This window comes from Galeopterus variegatus, unplaced genomic scaffold, assembly GCF_000696425.1.
Source record: "Galeopterus variegatus unplaced genomic scaffold, G_variegatus-3.0.2 Scaffold227, whole genome shotgun sequence".
NCBI classification, from domain to species: Eukaryota; Metazoa; Chordata; class Mammalia; order Dermoptera; family Cynocephalidae; genus Galeopterus; species Galeopterus variegatus.
The window spans coordinates 126,833-146,318 of NW_007726338.1; the positions used below are offsets into that span (position 1 = coordinate 126,833).

General features: G+C 36.2%; 1 long non-coding RNA gene across 1 annotated transcript; it reads right to left on the minus strand.

Annotated features, from left to right (window-relative positions):
* Positions 1 to 1,164: 1,164 nt before the first annotated feature.
* On the minus strand, positions 1,165 to 18,368 carry LOC103585258. Its single transcript, XR_550051.1, has 13 exons — positions 18,295 to 18,368; positions 17,842 to 17,967; positions 16,540 to 16,653; positions 16,091 to 16,219; positions 14,743 to 14,887; positions 14,298 to 14,420; positions 13,025 to 13,140; positions 9,638 to 9,752; positions 7,505 to 7,587; positions 6,005 to 6,045; positions 3,559 to 3,701; positions 2,699 to 2,772; positions 1,165 to 1,998 (listed from the first exon to the last, which is right to left on the minus strand). It is a non-coding gene; the product is annotated as an uncharacterized LOC103585258 (long non-coding RNA).
* Positions 18,369 to 19,486: the final 1,118 nt, after the last annotated feature.

Sequence of the window (19,486 nt, forward strand, 5' to 3'; positions counted from 1 at the left end):
AATATTTCCACAATTATTTAAGTGCTCTGAAAGTACCAGTCTGTGAACGTTATCAACAAAATTAAAATCCGGACCAATTGGGAGGGGGAAATAAAAATGATTAACATTTGCGAAGGATTTAGTACATACTTTGAAAAAATTGGAAAAGTAATGACAGTGAAGTGACTACTTACCCCAAAAAGAAAACAAAACTTTCAAACATAGAAAAGTGAACAAGAAAATAAATTGAAAGAAAACCTCCCATCACCAAAGTGGAAACATTAACAGTAATTTAAATTAATGAACAACAAAAAAAAGACATACCTTGTCCTTGGATACAAAGACTTAATATTATTAAAAACGAATTCTCCCCTAAATTAATTTATTAAGTTGATGAAATTGCTGTCTAAACTGTAATTTCTTCTAAAGAGAAAACACATGAAACAGGTGGCAGAAGAGACATACAGATCCACAGAACAAAAATGGAGCCAGTCACAGATGAAAATACAGCATATGTGCAAGATGGCATTACAGATAAATGGGCAATTATTGGCAAATAATCGCAGGTAATGGCAAATAACTTGGCAACTTTAAGATTTTTGAAATAAAAAATTTCTCATGATTTGAGAATTTGAATTAAAAAAACACAAAAGAATTAGAAGTTAACACAGGTGAAGGGTTTTATGAACTCAGTATAAATATCTTTCCAAAAAATAACATGAAACTCAGAAGCCATAAAAGCAAACATGGTCATACTTGGACATATAACAATCATACACATTTTTATAACAAAAACGAAGTAAAAAGGTTATAAAAAGTAAAAAGAATATCTGTAATGTTTGACAATCCAAACCTTATTTCCCCAACAGTAAATGAGCTCTTAGAAATCAGGAAGAGACTAAAACCTCCCCTCACCCCCAAAATTAGACATAAAGAGGAAATTAAAAAATACAGATGGCTGATAAACATATGAAAAAATGATCAAACTCAAAAATAAAAGAAATACAATTTAAGACAATAGCTTGGGCGATCACATTGGCAAAGATATCAAATATTTATAAAATCCATTATCTTTGTGGGAAAGCTGGAAATCTCATTCATTGCCATTTCAGGATAAAGTTGTTAACCACATATATTTAAAATATCTTGCAAAATTTGAAGTGTGCATATACTTAATTCTAGTAATTCAACTGCTAAGTAATTTATTATGATATAATAGACAAATGCAAAGTTATTGAAATATAAGGAGGTTCATTGCACAGAAATTTGGTACTAACATAAATATCTATGAATGAGAAATGCTTAAAACATTGAATTATATTTCATCTACAAAACAGTCATGCAGTCATTCAACAAATGACACAGATGTGTATGTATTACTGAAATAGAAGAAGGCCTTTGAAAATATTGTTAAATGAATGAGGCATTTTGCAGAAGAACATGTTACAATATGACCCCACTTCCAAACCCCTTCAAAAAAATAACTTAATGTGTGTGTTTGTGTGCATATATCCACTAAGAGAATGCACACAACTCCCTTATAGAAGAAAACTATGGGAATAGAATTGGAAGAGAGAGGGCACTTAATTTATATATTAGTTATTTAAATATGCCTTGAATTTTTGAAAAAAAATAATGCAGTTTCTTTTTAATATATCCTTTTTTTTTCAATTTACCATATGGCAAATGAAAATTATAAATGTATATTTATGGGAGCACTGAGCAATTCCACCATTTTGAGCTTCTTGTGTAATAATTTCCTCAACTGAGGTTCCTGGGATTGAGTCAAGTGGCAGCAAGGGAAACAGTCACCATGCCCAAATTAAAGTCTCATCGATGATATCCCAACATGAGCATTTCTCAGTTAATCATTTCTTATCTGCAGGAGGTATCCACTGCAACACAGGAAAGAGAGGAGTCTCCATGCATAAGGAAGACTGTATCATTGTTTTGGTGAAGCTGCTGATAGAAGTAATGGCACCAACTGTAACAAATCCACCTCATATTTGTGGTCATCACCTGCAAGGGCACAGTGGGGAAAATTGACAAAGGTAAGAAACACATTTCCTAAGGAGTCAAGGGACTATGAAATCCTTGCTTACTCTTCCCCCACATATGCTTGAACAAATCTACCCAGAGTACACAGAGAAAGCCACATTTCCAGTGGTTGAGTCCATGCTGTGCCCAGAAAAATGACTTTAAAACTCCCTACATGAAGTATGCCAGATATTGGTGCTGCTTTTTCTCCTTTTGCTGATCTAAAAAGTGATGGACATCTCTAACCGCCTCCGATTTTGTGTCTCTTTCCCTCTGTATTTGGCTCCTTAAAGCTCTAGATCACTCAACCATTTGATCAATTATTTCAGATAAAACTATTTGTCAGATTTCCAGTCTAACCTGTATTAAGAACCTACTGTGTCTCATGCATACAACAATTCTCTAGTAACACAATGAATCCAGCCATGAAGGAGCTCAGTCTATTGAATGAGAGAAGAAAAGTTAAGGAAATTCTTCATATTAACAGTCAATGTACTGAGATATAGAAAAGCCATAAACGTATGTAAAAGAAGCTGTAGCTTTTCACCCATTACACAATCTGGCCCTTGGAGTCAATTAGAACCTAACCAAAAGTCATCAATCTTCTGAAAATTAACATCTCATTTCCTACACAGACATGGCTTCTCCTAGAAAGCAAGGACTATTCTAAGTAAAACCTTACCTTCAGAGGCTGGCTTTTAGACAATAGGTAGGTGAAGAGGCTTGTTGTCTGAGGAGTCTTGTTTCAGGGATTTACTGGTATGGTTCAATCCCAGAAGATTGAGTTCCCAGGAAGTCATTTTCCGAGGTGAAAAACAAAAACAAGAAACACCACTTCCAATGCAGCTAGAATCTGGGAACTTAGTCTTTGCTACTCTGTCAGATTGATTTCACTTGGAAGCTGCCCCCTGTATTCACACAACTCTGAAGCCATAACTCGCTGTTCATAACTCCATACATTTCAATATCAGCACATTACATTAGGGCCCCCCTTCTCTCCTGTGCATTCCCCAAACCAAGTAGATTGAATCCCACTGAAAATTATGTCTCCTATACTCTTTAATCATTTATCTTTTGCTGCTTAGTTGGCCACGTTATTCACAAAATCACTCAAAATAATCTACACATATATCTCTCCTCAATAAAAGTTTATTTGGAACCTATTCTATGACAGCTAATTGACAAGAAGCTTGTGTCACAAAAAATGAACTGAAAAATATTTGGGCATAAGAAATTAAAAGTCCATTGGATGAATCAACCATACAAATAAAGAACAGAGACATAATGGTCTCATAGAGGGAAAGTCAGTTTTAGGATGGGACTCATGAGGAAAGATTCCCCACATTTAGGAAGATCTATTATGACCAAATAAGCTGTAACTCCCCATTGCAGTACTCACACTCCTCTGGCTCTATGATGGGGTTTTGTGCTATTTAGCTGCAACCAAATGTCATTAACTCTAAAAAGAGCCAGACCTATCAACTTCTATCCATCCTAGGCCTGTTTCCTATAAACACGTAGTTCCTGCCCATATAATCATACCTGCAAGGGCATCCAAGAGACCATAAGTAGGAGCGGAGAGCCAATGACTGGGAGGAAAGTTGTTGCTCATTCTCTGGAGCTGACATTCAAGAGGTAAGGCAAGGGCATGGCAGTGTTCCTTCTCTTCTATGCACTATCATTACCTGACCAAAAAAAAAAAAAAAAAGGAAAAATAACATTTTAGGAAAAAATATACGCACATCTACAGGTGCACCTCTCTGTACATGTAAAACATACACGCACGCATAATCTAATTTAACAATAAGATACTCATGAAGTGTGGGTATCCTGTGCTGTGTACAGACTAGAAAAGGTGGATGTTGCTCACTCCCCTGTGGGTGATGTGCACAAACTTCAAACATGCACTGCTCTTCTTCCCCCAATAAGGTACAATGGGCATAGAGTGACCAGCTAATAATTATATTAGTGAAATAAAATATTCCTGTTCTATTAAGAATAAATGTTATAAAACAAAATTTTTACTATTATATACAGAGCACGTGGTCTGTCTATTACCACCCAGATAAGTCCAGGGAAAGCTCCTAATAATTCCACTGGCAAAAGAAATTTGTTTCTAGTTCACTAATTTTCACAAGACCATCCTTACAGAGAAATATACATGTTAATAATATCTAAATATCTAGAAAGTTGGATTAAACTAAATTACTCTTTTTTAAAACAATAGTCTAAAATTTGCCCCAAAGCAATAATCTAGTGAAAGGGTACATTCATGTGCAATAATCACAAGTGTTCTAACCATTCTTCATCTAAAAGATATCCATTAATTCAATATTTTTATCTATGATTTTGAAGAAAGCATGTAATATAAAATCATTTTTCAACAACCTCAAATAAGTAGAAAATCTAGGTGTGACATAATGAGGAACATATTGAATTACTATATTCAGAGTACCCTCAAAAATGCACAGAACAAAGGCTTAAATGTAATTTAATAATCTCAACTTTATAGATTACTCAATGAACAAATGCAAAACTGTGTATATCTCAAACAGATGTGCTAATACTCTCTGAAGTCATCTGCAGAACACTATGTCACACATTTTCTCAAAAATATTTACAGGATTTCTTTTATTGTCCTGACAACCATTAAAATACCTTAAAATACTAGATTTATAAATTAAATGTAAAATTTTAACTTTTGCATAAAAAGAAAAGCTAAGCCAAAAACATACAAGAGTTAAAACATTCATTTGTCTTCTGAATATAAACATATTGATAAAAGGCTGGTGCCATCTTTATTTCATTTTCTTGTTTTCTGACAAATTAATAAACAAATTTAGAAATATTTATCACAATGTGGTAGCTTACAATTCTATTTTCAGACGTACTTTCCTCAAAATAATCTTAGCTAGGATTTCAAAAAGTGGTATTTTATAGATGTTATTTGTGTCACAATATGTCTTTTATCAGATACTGGCATACATGAAGTAGCTCTGGATAATTTGCATCCAATAGAGCTTTCTGTCTAATATAGTAGGCTATAGCCATGTGTGGCTATTGAGCATGTAAAATGTGGCTAGTGTGACTTAAGGAATAAATGTTTAATGCTTAATTTTAATTAGTTTATATTTAAGCTTAAATAGTCACTTGTGTCTAGTGTCTATCACACTGGATGATGCAGCTCTATATGTTACAAAATAACTGTTAAAAAGAATTGGTAATACACATGCACACACACACACACACAAAAGTTATAAATATTTGGAAAACATTGGTCAATATTTCAAAAGGTGTAGGAATATCTCAATAAAGGAATTAAATATTTTTTTCTATTTTTCTCAAAGAGTAACAAAACAAATCAAATTTATAAAAGGAAAGGTTTTGCTTTTAATTGTTCAAAGTCAGAAACATGAAATTCAGTGTAACTCTCTCTAGGTGAATATTTTGTCCACTGTTTTTGTTGTTGGGGAAATTTCTAGAAATATTAACTTAAGTATCTTCCCTGCCTATTATCTTAGGTTCCCTAGACTGTTCAAGGATAGTCCATGAGTCTGCAAGTAATGAAGGTTAAGAAATAGCTTTCAAGACACTAGATATTCTTCTCTGTCTGTGAAACTGTGACACAGATGGTATTTTAGGGGTATATCTGGCAGTGAGTTATGCTATCTTGTTGCTACCGCAGTTGAGACTGAAAAGGATCATAGAGTGGGAGATCTAGGCAGTGGCCCTACAGTACGCCCTTGCCAAAAGGCCTTTGGGGGTGAGTATGTACGTTTCTACCTAAGGGAGAGGTGGTGCTCAGATGGTGTCAGGGTGTTCCAGAAGTTTACATATCCTGCCAAAATATGGATTTGGGACTCCTAAGGAAGAAGTTAACAATTAACATTATAGCAATAAAGGAGTGTCATTCAAGCAACAAGACAACAGCTACACTCTCCTGATTGGTCAGATTACTACCAAAAAGAAAAAAAGTTTGCAAACTCACCATAAGCCATCCTATAACCGAGCCACAATGCACAACGGTTCCTGTTGAACAAAGGTTTGGAAGTCCTTAGAGGCTGAGCAATGGCATATCACTGTGCATATATAATCCTCTGTTCCTAGATGCAGTAAATTTGATCCTGAAAATTCCTGCTAACAAATATATGAATGTGGACCTAGACCAGCTGAGTTTTCTGAAGATAACCAGCCATTTCCTTTGAGGGAACTACACAGACACATTTCCTCAGAAGAGATTTAAGATGTAAGTTAAGATAATGTATTGTAGAAGACAAAGATATTAAGTGTCCCTAAATGGGAAAAGAAATACAACCTTTTAAAATCACAGTTTCTACAAAATCTGCTATTGATGAGGGAATCTTGGTAAACTGTACTAACTGCTATAGCTTATACAAGGGTCTTCAAAAAGTTCATGGAAAGATTCCTATTATTTTTTATTATATTTTTCTATGAACTTTTTGAAATACCATTATACCTGATTCTTACATATTAGATGGCAGGAAATTAATTTCTCTGTACATGTAAAACAGTGTTTTTTCATTATCACCTGCCTGGATGGATAGCATTTTTAGACATTTCTCCTTAGTTTTCACCCACTCCCTCCCCACAATTTTTATGACACAGCTACGCTGTGTATCTGCTTATGTACTGTGGCTGTTTGGAGGACCGTAAGCCATCAAAATACCTAAGATTTCTTTTGCTCCCCAAGGACCAATTTTCACTCCATAAGATGATATCAATTATGTTGAGAACAGTATACAATAACTTGAGAAAAAATAACTAAATGGGTAAGGAGTACACATGAACTGTATTTGGGGTGGTTTCCCATTCTCTCTGTTTTAACGCAGAATCTTTAAGATGGAGAGCACCCCTTCATTAGGAGAGATACAAGAGACACAGATGGAAATAAAGATTGTATTACTTACATGTCCTGGGGTTACATGGCATGCCTGGAAGCCACACACACAGAGGTAAGGAAGTGCGTGGGGGCAGGGTGAGGGGGAGAGAAAGAGAGAGGGAGACACCTGTGGGCCAATGCCTATATTAGGTCTAGGGCATTTTATCAAAACAGGTTTCCCACAAGGAGTTTTAACTGGTGGATTTAAAGCAAACAGGCATGAATTCCATGTGGTCATGCTGTGACTGAAGTTGGACACTGGTATAACTGTGCAGTCCATGTGATGTGTGGGGGTCAATAGGGCTGGTCAAGTAGGTTGTATCCAGCTATCCCATAGGGAGGTTGTCACCAGGATGCAGCTATGTAAGGAGATATCTGAATTGACCACACTGAGGAACTGAGAGGAGGTCCAGAACTAGAAACTGTCACAGGGGACTGAGCCCTGCTTCTGGTATGAGGAAGTTAAACTTATATTCAAAATGGATGCCGAGGAAACACAGAATTCTAAGAGTTCGCTACACTCTTCCACTGCACACACCTATCAGGACATACTGCCTAGGCTTCAGGAACATTCTCTAAATCACATACCTCATTTTGGTCCAATATCTTCGTTCCTGAAAAGGAAGGAACTCTTCAAACACTTTTGACGCCCAATGCCTTTATGCTATAAGCTAAGCAAAGAAATATCAAAAAATCTAGAATCTACAGGAATGAAAACTATGGAAAACTCACCATATTATTAATGTTGACATATGATTTAATTAGAACAGACTTCCCCAGATATATTAAATTATCGACTAGTTAAAAAAAATCCATACTGACTAGAAACATAGATAAATTTAGAATTAATGATATTATACTGTTAAGAGATCTTGTGAAAACCTCACAAGGATGAGCACTGATGCCAATGAGAATCAAAATGACAATGCTGTGTTGTTAGCTTTACGTGCAACTAGGACCTTGTTTTCCTCCATCGTTCTCCTCTTGGGAAAACACAATGAGTCAAATAGTAACATTCTAGATGGAATCTATAGGATTGGTTGTAGGGTCCTTTCATTTCTAATTTTAGTGATTTGTGTCAGTCTGACTAAAGGTTTGTTAATTTCATTAGTCTTTGCTCAAACAAAAGTTTCATGGATTTTCTTTATACTTTTTCTGTTTTTTGTCATTGATTTTTGCTCAAATCTGTATTATTTACTTCCTTCTGCTTGCTTTGGGATTCACTTTTTAGTTTAGTCTTTTTCTTGTTTCTTAAAGTGGAAGCTTAGGTTATTATCTTTCCTTGTCTCTGATATATTCACTTAAAACTATAAATTTCCCTCTAAGAATGTCTTTAGTTGTAACACATTCAGTACAAAATGTTTTCTAGTTTCTTTTAAGATTTTTTTCTTTGACCCATGGGTTCTGTGATAATTTCCAAATATTTGACAATTTCTGAATTGATTTAGGTTCTCATTTCCAATTTAATTCCCCAGAGGTCATAGAACATACTCTACATGATTTGTCTTTTTTTAGTTGATTGAGTCAGTTTTATTGCCTAACGTATAATCTTTCCTGGAGAATGTTCCAGGTGTGCTTGAAAATAATTTGTATTCTGCTGTTGTTGACCAGAGTGTTCTATATATACGAGAGTACTTCAAAAAGTTCATGGAAAGATTCACATTAACTTTTAATTCTATTTTTACACAAACTTTTTGAAGTATCCTACTATATATCAGGTCAAGTTGGTTGATAAAATTGCTCTAGTATGCTATAACCTCAGTGATTCTCTAATTGCTCTATCAGTGATTAAGAAGTAGGTATAAAGACAACAGCTATTACTGTTGAATTGCCTATTTATCCCTTCAATCATGTCTGTTTTTGCTGTATTTAACTTGAAGGCAATGTTGTTAGCGCTTATATAATAATCACATATTCCACATTAACCCTTCTATCATTATATGATATCCTTATCTCTAGCTAAATTCTATCTAACGTCTGTTTTTTCTGATGTCATAATAGCTACTCCAGCTCTCTTCTGGATATTCTTTGATGATATATAGCTTTTTCCATCTTTTTATTTTCAAAGTATTTGTGTCTTTTGTTGCAAAGTACCTCTTTTACACAGTGTATAGCTGTTTCATATTTTTTTTAATGGAATCTCCCAGTCTCTTTTTAAAATTTAGTGTAATTATAGTATGTCTGGATTTATGTTTGTCATTTTTTTATGTTTTCTATATGTCTTATGTCTTTCTGGTTCCTCTGTTCATCCTTAACTTGCTTCTTTTGTGTTAAATAATATTTTCTGGTGGTTCTTTTAATATTTTTTGAGTTATTTTCTTAGTAGTGATCCTAGTGTTTACAAAATGTACTTTAAATGATCACAACTCTATTCAGATTAACAACTTTGTCACATGTCTGTTTCTATGTTTTGAAATCAGTTTCAGATGAACAATTCTGTTACTCATTTTGCCCAGATTTCCAACAGGTCAATAATTGAAGCCATCGTTGATCCAGGCATGTTTATAAAAGTGACCCTGAGCCTGAGGTAGGTGACAGACACTAAACTCTAAGGATTTTCATCACTCTTGGACACAATAAACACACTATTAACTGATGGAAATCAGGAAACACAATGACCCAGACCCATGGCCTCTGAATTGCATAGACAAACTCTCATTCTCACTGGAGTGTTACAGTTCCCTAAGAGGAAAATCAATATTCTTGGGACAAAATACTTACTGCGAAAATCCCCACTGGTCCCCAAGGAAGGTAGAATTATTCATGATACTTTCCTTCATGTCATTTCACAAGGGAAATGTATAAATTCTTTCATATGTTTTTGATCCACATGAACCTGTGGGAATATAGTAAGTAAAATTTAATCACTTTACATTTAAAAATGTTTAATACAGCAGGTAGTTGAGGCTACCATGTGTATATAAAATTGCTCTCACAGCTGATGAGAAAAAAACTAAACACAAAGAAACAATGATTCAATTTTAGTGACTGGTTGGCAAGAAAATTCAAATATACTCTGACGATTCCCCATGTGGTATTTACTTCTCAATTTTCATATACTTGTTTCATATACTTGAAAAGTAAAAACCCATAACCTCTTTGGATTTTGCCCATCTCATTCCCTAAAGAGACCAAATATCATTTGGAAGATTCCAGCAGCTCAAACAAAAGTGTGCCTGGTTCAAATGTAGGTATAACCATTTCCCACATTTTCACTAATCATGTGCTGATCCCCCAGGGTCTGTTTCAACAAGTGTATTTATGCTGACTGCCAAGTGCTCAGAGTTGCAATTTCACTTCCAATTTGGATATGTATGTATCACTGTCCAATTCAACTTCTCTAATGTATGCGAGCAGGTTAGCTTTCTAATAATACAACAATCCTTGCTGGGACCACACTGCTGAAGAAGCTGAACTCTCAATCCATATAGTTTGCTTAGGGTGGGGTATCTATGCTGCACCTCATTTTCCAAAAGTGATTATGTAACTCATTTTTTTCCAATTTTTTTAACAAAATCAATTATTATAGTCATTACTGATATGCACAGGTTTCTAAAAGGAGGCACTGTTTGCCACAGAAAAGTGAAAGAAACTGAGCACTCTGAAGTACACTGCTCTGGGACACATTGAGGCACCCTATTCAGTCATGGAGACCAGCCTACACATATCAGTGACCTGGGCTCCATGGCTGTCCAGCACAGACAGTACCGTATGGAGTATTACATAATCCCTATGAGAAATGTCAATATTTTAGGGACAGAATGCTTACCAACCCAAGAATTCCTACTGGCCCTTGAGGATGGAATGGCAGAAATCATTCCTGATATTTAACTTTATGTCACATCTCAAGGGAAAGGAATAAACTCATGTGAAGCCCAGTACTTTATCAACCTGTGGGAATAGTCCAAACATGTGGGAAGATGAGAAGTATACAAGCATATGTGTCCACTGGTCCACCAGACATAAGATGGTAGGGTTCAGTTTCGTACCTGCACACTAAATTAGCTAATGTATTACTCTCCAAGGATGTTTCTGATGTTATTTAAATAACAGTCATTGTGTTAGTCTCTAGCCTCCACCAGAGCAAATATTGTCCAACATTTTCTGCCAGACAAATTAAATGTGCAACCACACTATCTGAGTATGCTTCAATTTCCAGGAAAATGTTGGCCTGGTGAGCATGCCATTTACAACAAAGTATAGCTACTTCTGTAAATTCAACCTCAGAATTACTTTACCTTCAAATATGACTCAATGGATTGGAAAGAAAGAAGTTACAAAAAGCCATGATAGGGGAATAAAGAAATAACTGTCTAAAAATGATTCACAGTACAGGATTATGCAGCACCTGATTCGACTCAAAGTGATCACAGCAACACAGGTAGGACATACACAGCATTATGGATATGGGACTAGAGGGGTCACAGAGAGGAAAAGCTGGACAGTGAGCTCTCTCACCATGGGATGCTTCTCATCCAGCTCTCAGAGTGATCTCACCAGGCCATACTGCTGAGGATTCAGTGGCATTTGGGCAAGCACACCCCTCAGTGGATCCAAACTTCCCTCTACCATGCCAGTGAGGAACGGCCTCTCTACCACTCTCCATGCCTAATTCCTATATGAGGCTTTATCAGGAAGTCTGACAAATCACAAAAATTGTTGAAAAGAACAACAGAAACTCTACACAGCACCAGTTAAGTTCCTGAATACAGTAGTCCCTCCCCACACTTACTTGCAGATTCGCTTTCCATAGTTTCAGTTACTCAAGGTCAACAGAGGTCCGAAAATATTATGAGTTGTCTTCAAAAAGTGGTATCTCATTGTGGTTTTGATTTGTATCTCTCTGATGGCAAATAATGTTGAGCATCTTTTCATGTGTGTATTTGCCATTTTTCATTTATGGCAAATCTTTAAAGATCTGTTCAAATCTTTAGCCACAAACAAACAAACAAATCTTTAACCCAGTTTTTAATTGGGTTATTTGTCTTTTTATTGTTGAATTCTTTATATATTCTGGATATAAGTCCTTTATCAGATATGAGATTTTCAAATATTTCCTTCCATTAAGTGGGTTATCTTTTCACTTTCTCAGTAATGTCCTTTAAAGTAGAACACAAAAGTTTTTAATTGTTTTTTTTTTTTTTTTCCTTTTTCTGTGTCCGGCAACGGATCACAACCCTCAGTGTTGCCCTGTACCGGACCGGGACCGGCAACAGGATCGCAACCCTCGGTGTTGCTCCCACACCTCGCTCAGCCAGTGAGCGGCTGGTCTGTATGTGGGATCCGAACCCTCGGCGGGAGTGCCGCCGCGCTTCCCAAGTGGCGCACTATAGCAGTGCACCACCGGGCCGGCCCTTGTATTATCTTTTAATTCTACTTTTCCATATATCTTTTGAAATACCCTCATATATGGAAAATTTCAGAAATAATTCTTAAGTTTTAAATTGCACACCATTATGAATATCATGGTGAAATCTCGTGCCATCCTGTTCTGTCCTGCTCAGAACAAGAATCATCCCTTTGTCCAGAGTATCCACTTTGTATATGCTTCCCACCTGTCCGTTAGTCATACAGTAGCCATTTCTGTTATCAGATCAACTGTTGCAGTATCGCAGTGCTTGTGTTCAAGTAACCCTTATTTTATTGCACTTAATAATGGCTGAAAAGTGCAAGAGTAGTGATGCTGGCAATTTAGATACAAAAAAAGAAGTCATGAGGTGCTTCCTTTAATGAAAGGTAAAAGTTCTTGACTTAATAAGGAAAGGAAAAAAAAAAAATGCTGAGACCGCTAAGATCTACAGTACAATAAGATATTTTGAGAGAGGGAGAAAGACCACATTCACATAACATGTCTTACAGTATATTGCTATAATTGTTCTATTTTATTATTAGTTATTATTATTAATCTCTTTCTGCGCCTAATTTATAAGTTAAACTTTATCAAAGGTATGTCTAGGACAAAACATAGTATATATAGAGCTCGGTATTACCTGTGGTTTCAAGCACCAACCAGGGGCCTTGGAACAAATTCCCCGCAGACAAGAAGGGACTATTATACTTAAAACAAGAAAAATAACCCCCCCCAAATTATAAAAAATTAGATATTACCTCAAGAGTATATTGTTGTCTTCCTTCTCAGATAAGGAAGCTGGAAGAAGTGACAAAATCAGCCCTTCAATGGTGTGGCAGTAAGAAATCCATGCAATTCCAATATCACTTTGAACCTACAAACCACAGGGGAAATTAGAGAAGCTAAGAAAGAAAATCTTCCAAATTGAATTAATGTTTACCGATAAGAGGAATTAATCATATATATTCATCGACAATCTGTGTAAGACAAAAGTACACTTATTCCACGCACCAGAAAAGTGCTGAAAGTACTTTTCTCTAAGACTTACTCAAACTTTTCCCAAAGGCCACCTCAGTATCACTCATAAAAAGTAGGATCTCTCTTAAAGTGCATAGGAAATCCACTAAAAATTATAAATATTAGCCAATAAAATCCATATAAAGTTGAGATAACCGAAAATTTAATAATTTCACAGTTAAAATGTTTAAAGCAGCCTTTGCTTGAATCACTCAAATGTCTAGAAAATTGTTCTTTCAGTGACAGAAAAAAAATGTACAAATTCTTGGAATGGGTTAGTAAGCAAATTTAAATATGATCTGAGATATTTCCATGACTAGAAACTACTCTTCATTTTCCAGACATTTCCTCTATCTAAAAAATTATTGACAGGACCCATAATATCTTTTGAACTGACCACCTAATTGACCTCAATAGACTGCTCTTCACTCAGATGATCACAATATGTAAGGCAATTGTATGAATGGCTCAAGGGTAGGCACAGTCATGTCTCATGTGCTGGCCTCAGGGAGTGTTTACTACAGTGTATAGATGCTGCCAGTCAACCACCAAAGAAGTAGCTATTTTATTCCAAAATGAGATATTTATAGACAACCGTCCAATTCATTTCCTCTGACATATGTGGTCAGGATAGCTTCCAAATAAAACTTGTCCCTGTGCACACTACTACCTGACTATCTGAACTTGCTTCACATGTGTGCCTAGCATGGTCCCCGTGCTGAACCTCAGATCACAGAAGTGGCTTGGTCACTCATTTTGTTCAGATTCATTTTGTAGTCATCATTGATCCAGGCACATTTATAAAAGGGACCTTTAGCCTGAACTATGTGGCAGACACTGATCACCCAGCTTTCTGTCGCACTGGGACTCAATGACCCACACTATTCAATCATGGAGACCAGCATCACAGCCAACGACCAGCCCAATGGTTGACCAGCATGGCCAGGGACTCAATGTCACAAGTATCATGACTCCCTAAGAGAAATGTCAGTATTCTTAGAACAAAATGCTTACCATGTGAGAATTCCCACTGACTCTTGAGGATGAGATGACAGAATTACTCTCAATACTTTCCTTCATGTCACATCTCAAGAAGATGGCATCAAATCTCAAACCCAGTTTTTGGTCCATGCCAATCTGTGGAAATAGTAAAATATGGAAAGATGAGAAATATACATGTCCATTTGTCAAACATGCAGAGATAGGATGGTTTATTATGTACCTTCATATAAAATAAACAAATGTAACTCTACAAGGCTGTTTCTGATGTTATTCTAAAGGGAGGAAGCACAAAAATCTTGGAAAGAAAGAAGGGGAAAGCCTCAGATGATTCACCAGATAACGCTTCACACTGTTTGGATTAACAGACACTTCACAAAGCTAATTTTGTACTTGATTATAGAAAAATATTATTTAAAACAAGCCATAGAAAGTAAATTTATTAAAAATTGGATATTACCTTTGGAGTGCATTGTACTGTTCTGTCCCTGAGATGAAATGGGTAAGAATGACAAAATCAGCACTTCTTTGTGATGATGGTTAGAATCCCATGAAATTCCAAATTCATTTCCATTTTGCAAAGCACAGAGGAAATTAAGGGAGTTCTGAAACAAAATATGCTCAGTTGAATAATTCCTGTAACAGTTTATAAGGAATTACCATAGATATTCAAATGACCATCTACGAGACTGGAAAAAACTATGCTTGTTCCTTGCAACGTAGTATAGAAAATCAAATTTTCTAAGATCTTGGTGTCAAAGTTGACCCAAAGGCCTCCCTACATAATACTCACAAAAACTGGAATCTCTATGTAAGCACACATATATTCACTAAAAGAATATGAGTATTAGCCAATGATGTCCACATAAAATTCTAAGAATTGGAAATTTAATTTCACATGAAAAATGTTTAATGAAGAATCTAATTCTTCTGATATCTGATCTAGACATCATCAAATGTCTACAAAAGTGCTCCCTAAATAACAGGAAAAAAAAATAATAAACACTGTTCTAATCCATGAGACTGGGCTAGCAAGCAAATTAAAATAGACAGTAAGATAACCCCATGAATACAACTTACTCTCCAAATTTCATGTATTTCTTTTATATAAGAAATAAATTACAAGAAAAGACTGATAATTTCTTCCTGATAGACTATCTCATAGACCTATCTATGGTGATCCTCACTGAGAAGACTATGGTATGTAAGACGATGGAGCGAATGGTTCAAGTACAGGCTCAGCCACTTCCACAGTGCTCACTGGTCATGCACCGATTCCCGAGGGTTACTTTATCGGGGTATGGATGCTGCCAGCCAAGCACTCAAAGAGTTGCCATGTAATCCCACAACACACATATATGTATATGTGTATATACATCCCTCTGTAATTCGTTTGCTCTGACATATGTGAGTGGGTAGTTTTCCAATACCTCAGGCCTTCTTGTTTGCTGAACAAACTGAACTTGCTCCACATGTCTGCCTAGTATGGTCCTGTGCTGGACCTCAGATCACAGAAGTGGCTTGGTCACTCATTTTGTTCAGATCCCAATGAGATCCTTTTTTTATGTCATCATTGATCCAGGCACATTTATTATAGAAGGGATCTAGAACCTGAGCTATGTGGCAGACACTGACCACCCAGCTTTCTGTCACACTGGGACTCACTGACCCACACTATTCAATTATGGAGGCCAGCATCACAGCCAATGGCCAGCCCCATGGCTGACAAGCATGGCCAGGATCTCACTGTCATCAAGTGTCATGATTCCCTAAGAGGAATGTCAGTATTTTTAGGACAAAATGCTTACTGTATAAGAATTCCCTCTGGCCACTGAGAATGGGAAACAGAATAATACACAACACTTTCCTTCATGTCACATCTCCAGGGTAAGGAATAAATTCTTTTACATGAAAGACAGTTCTTGATCCACGTTAACCTGTGGAAATAGAGACAATTTGTGGAAAGATAAAAGGTAAATGTGTACAACTGTCAACCATGCATGATACCAAAGTAAAAGTATATAATATATACTAAATTATTTCACTAGTAGGATCTTCCAATGTTATTTGAAAACAGAGGAAGTGTAAAAATACTGGAAAGAAAGGACACTGAAGCCCCAGATGACTAATCAGATTACTAAAACCTCACACTGTTTGGATTAAGACTCTTCATAAAACCAATTGTGATCTTTTTTGCTAAAAGGAAGTAATAGAAATAATCCAGGAAAAATAAATATATTAAAAAGTGCAATATTACCTCTGGAGTGCATTGTTCTGCTCATTGTCAGATATGGGATCTCATATATGTGACAAAATCAACAGTTCACTAAAGCAGTTAAGAATTCCATGAAATTCAAATATCACCTCCAACCTACAAAGTACATTGAAAAATTAGGGAAGTTAATGAATGAAACCATCATAATACAAAGCTTACTAATAACCATAGATATTCACTTGCCCACTTGTCCTACAATAAAAATTATGCTCACTCCTTGGAACAGGGTAATATTAAAAGTCATTTTTTCTAAGACCTAGGTCTCAGTTTCCCAACGGTCTCCCTTGACATCACACAATAAAACTAGGATCTCCACTTAAACACATATGAAATCTACTAAAAAAAAAAAATAAGTATGAGGCAATGAAATCCACACAAAATTCTAAGAATTAGAAATTAAATAATTTCACAATTAGAAATGCTTAATACAGGATCTACATGAATCTCACTCAAATGTCTGAAAAACTGCTCCTAAGGTGACAGGGAAAAAAAGTTCCAATTCTTGTGACAAGATCAAAAAGGAAATTAAAACATCCTTTAAAACTTTCCACAAATAGAAACTACTCTTTGATTTCCATATATTCCTTTTACTTAATAGATAAATGATAATTAAACACTCATAATAGCTTTTGCATTGAACACCTAATGAACCCAAAACTTGTGCTTGTACAAAAGATTGTGGCACCTAAAAAAAATGTGTGAATGGCTCCGGGGTAGGTGCATGGTTTCCCATTACTCTCTCTACTCCTATATGTTTCTGTAGGACCTGTTTACTATGAAAGTATGGATACTGCCAGCCAAACTCTCAAAGAGTTGCCACGTAATCCCACAATTGGTTATTTATAGAACTCTGCACAATTCGCTTGCTCTGACATATGTGAATGGGTAGTTTTCTGTAACTCAGGCTTTTTTGGTACTATTTGCTGACAAAACTGAACTTGCTCCACATGTTTGCCTAGCATGGTCCCTGTGCTGGACCTCAGATCACAGAAGTGGCTTGGTCACTCATTTTGTTCAGATCCCAATGAGATCCTTTTTTTTTTTACGTCATCATTGATCCAGGCACATTTACAGAAGGGACCTTGATCCTGAGTTATGTGGCAGACACTGACCACCCAGCTTTCTGTCACCTGAAACTCACTGACCCAACATTATTCAATCATGGAGACCAGAATCACAGCCAATGGCCAGCCCCATGGCTGATGAGCATAGCAGGGTCTCACTGTCATCAAATGTCATGATTCCCTAAAAGGAATGTCAGAACTCTCAGGACAAAACACTTACCATGTGGGAATTCTGACTGGATACTGAGGATGGGTTAATGAATTACTCCCCAAACTCTCCTTCTTATCATCTTTCAACAGAAAAAAAATTAACTCTCATATGACCCAGCTCTTGGTTCATGTCAACCTGTGGGAATATAGTAAATATATATAATGTAAGTTTACATGACCATTTATCAACCATGGACAAAATTGGATGGTTCAGTATGTAACTGCACATAAAATATACAAATTTATTACTCTGTTAAAATTTACCCCATATTATTCAAAAGAGAAAAAGTAGTAAATTCCTCAAAATATATGAGACAGAAGCATCAGATGTGTCAGCAGATTACTAATACTTCACACCATTTGGATTTACAGGTTCTTTACAAAACCAATTACATTCTTGATTACTTGAAAAAATAAGAGTAACCCATAAAAAATATATTTTTTTAAAAAATTGCAATGTTACCTTGGAAATCAGTGTTCTGATCATTCCCAAAGAAGGAAGTTGATAAAAGTGACAAAACAATGGTGTGGCAGGAAGAATTCCATGCAACTCTAATGTCACTTCTCACCTACAAAGCACAGGGTAAGGTAGTAAATTGAGGAACAAATACCTTCCGAACTGAATGTTTACTCTTATGAGATTCCAAGAAATTAAGCATAGATATGCACTTGACAACCTACATGACAAGAAAATTACACTAACTGCTTGAACAAAAAAGTAGAAAAAGTCAAAGAAACAGGTGTCAAAATTTTCCCAAAGGTCTCCCTCAGCATTACTCATTAAAACTGTGATCTCCCTTTGAACACATATGAAGTAGAAGGAATATGAATATCAGCCAAGGAAATCCACATAAACTCCAAGAATTGGAAATTCAATCATTTCACTGTTTAAAATGTTTCATTGTTTCATGCAGCACCTGTCTGAATCCCACCCTAAAAAGTTTAGAAAACTGTGCTCAGGGTGACACAGAAAAAACCATTTCCACTTTTTGTGACTGTATCAGGAATCAAATTAAAACATTCCGTAACCCCTTCACAAGAATAGAAACTACATATTCCATATATGCCTTTTACTCAAATGATGAAAGCCAAGTAAAGATTATTAACTTCTTTCAAACTGGCTATCTAACGGGCCTCAATAGACTGCTCCCACTGACAAGACTGCCTCATGTTAGTAAATTATGTGAACAGCTCAAGGGTAGGCACAAATGTTTCCCACAGTGCTCACTGCACATGTGCTGACCCCAGGGTGTGTTTATTACCAGTGTATGGATGCTGCCAGTCAACCACCAAAGAAGTAGCCATTTTATTCCACAATGGGATATTTATAGACAATTCATTTCCTTTAGCATATGTGGTTAGGTTAGTTTCCAAATAACCCTCTCCCTGTGGGCACTACTACCCTCCCAGCTTTCCATAACCCTGGGACTCACTGACCCACACTATTTAATCATGGAGACCAGCATCACAGCCAGTGACCAGCCCCACAGCTGACCAGTGTGGGCAGGGTCTCTCTGTCATTGAAGTGTCATGATTCCCTAAAAGGCATGTCAGTATTCTCAGGACAAAATGCATACCACATGGGAATTCCCTCTGGTTGTTGAGGATGGGAGGCAGAATCATTCCCAATGCTTTTCCTTCATGGTGAGACACAA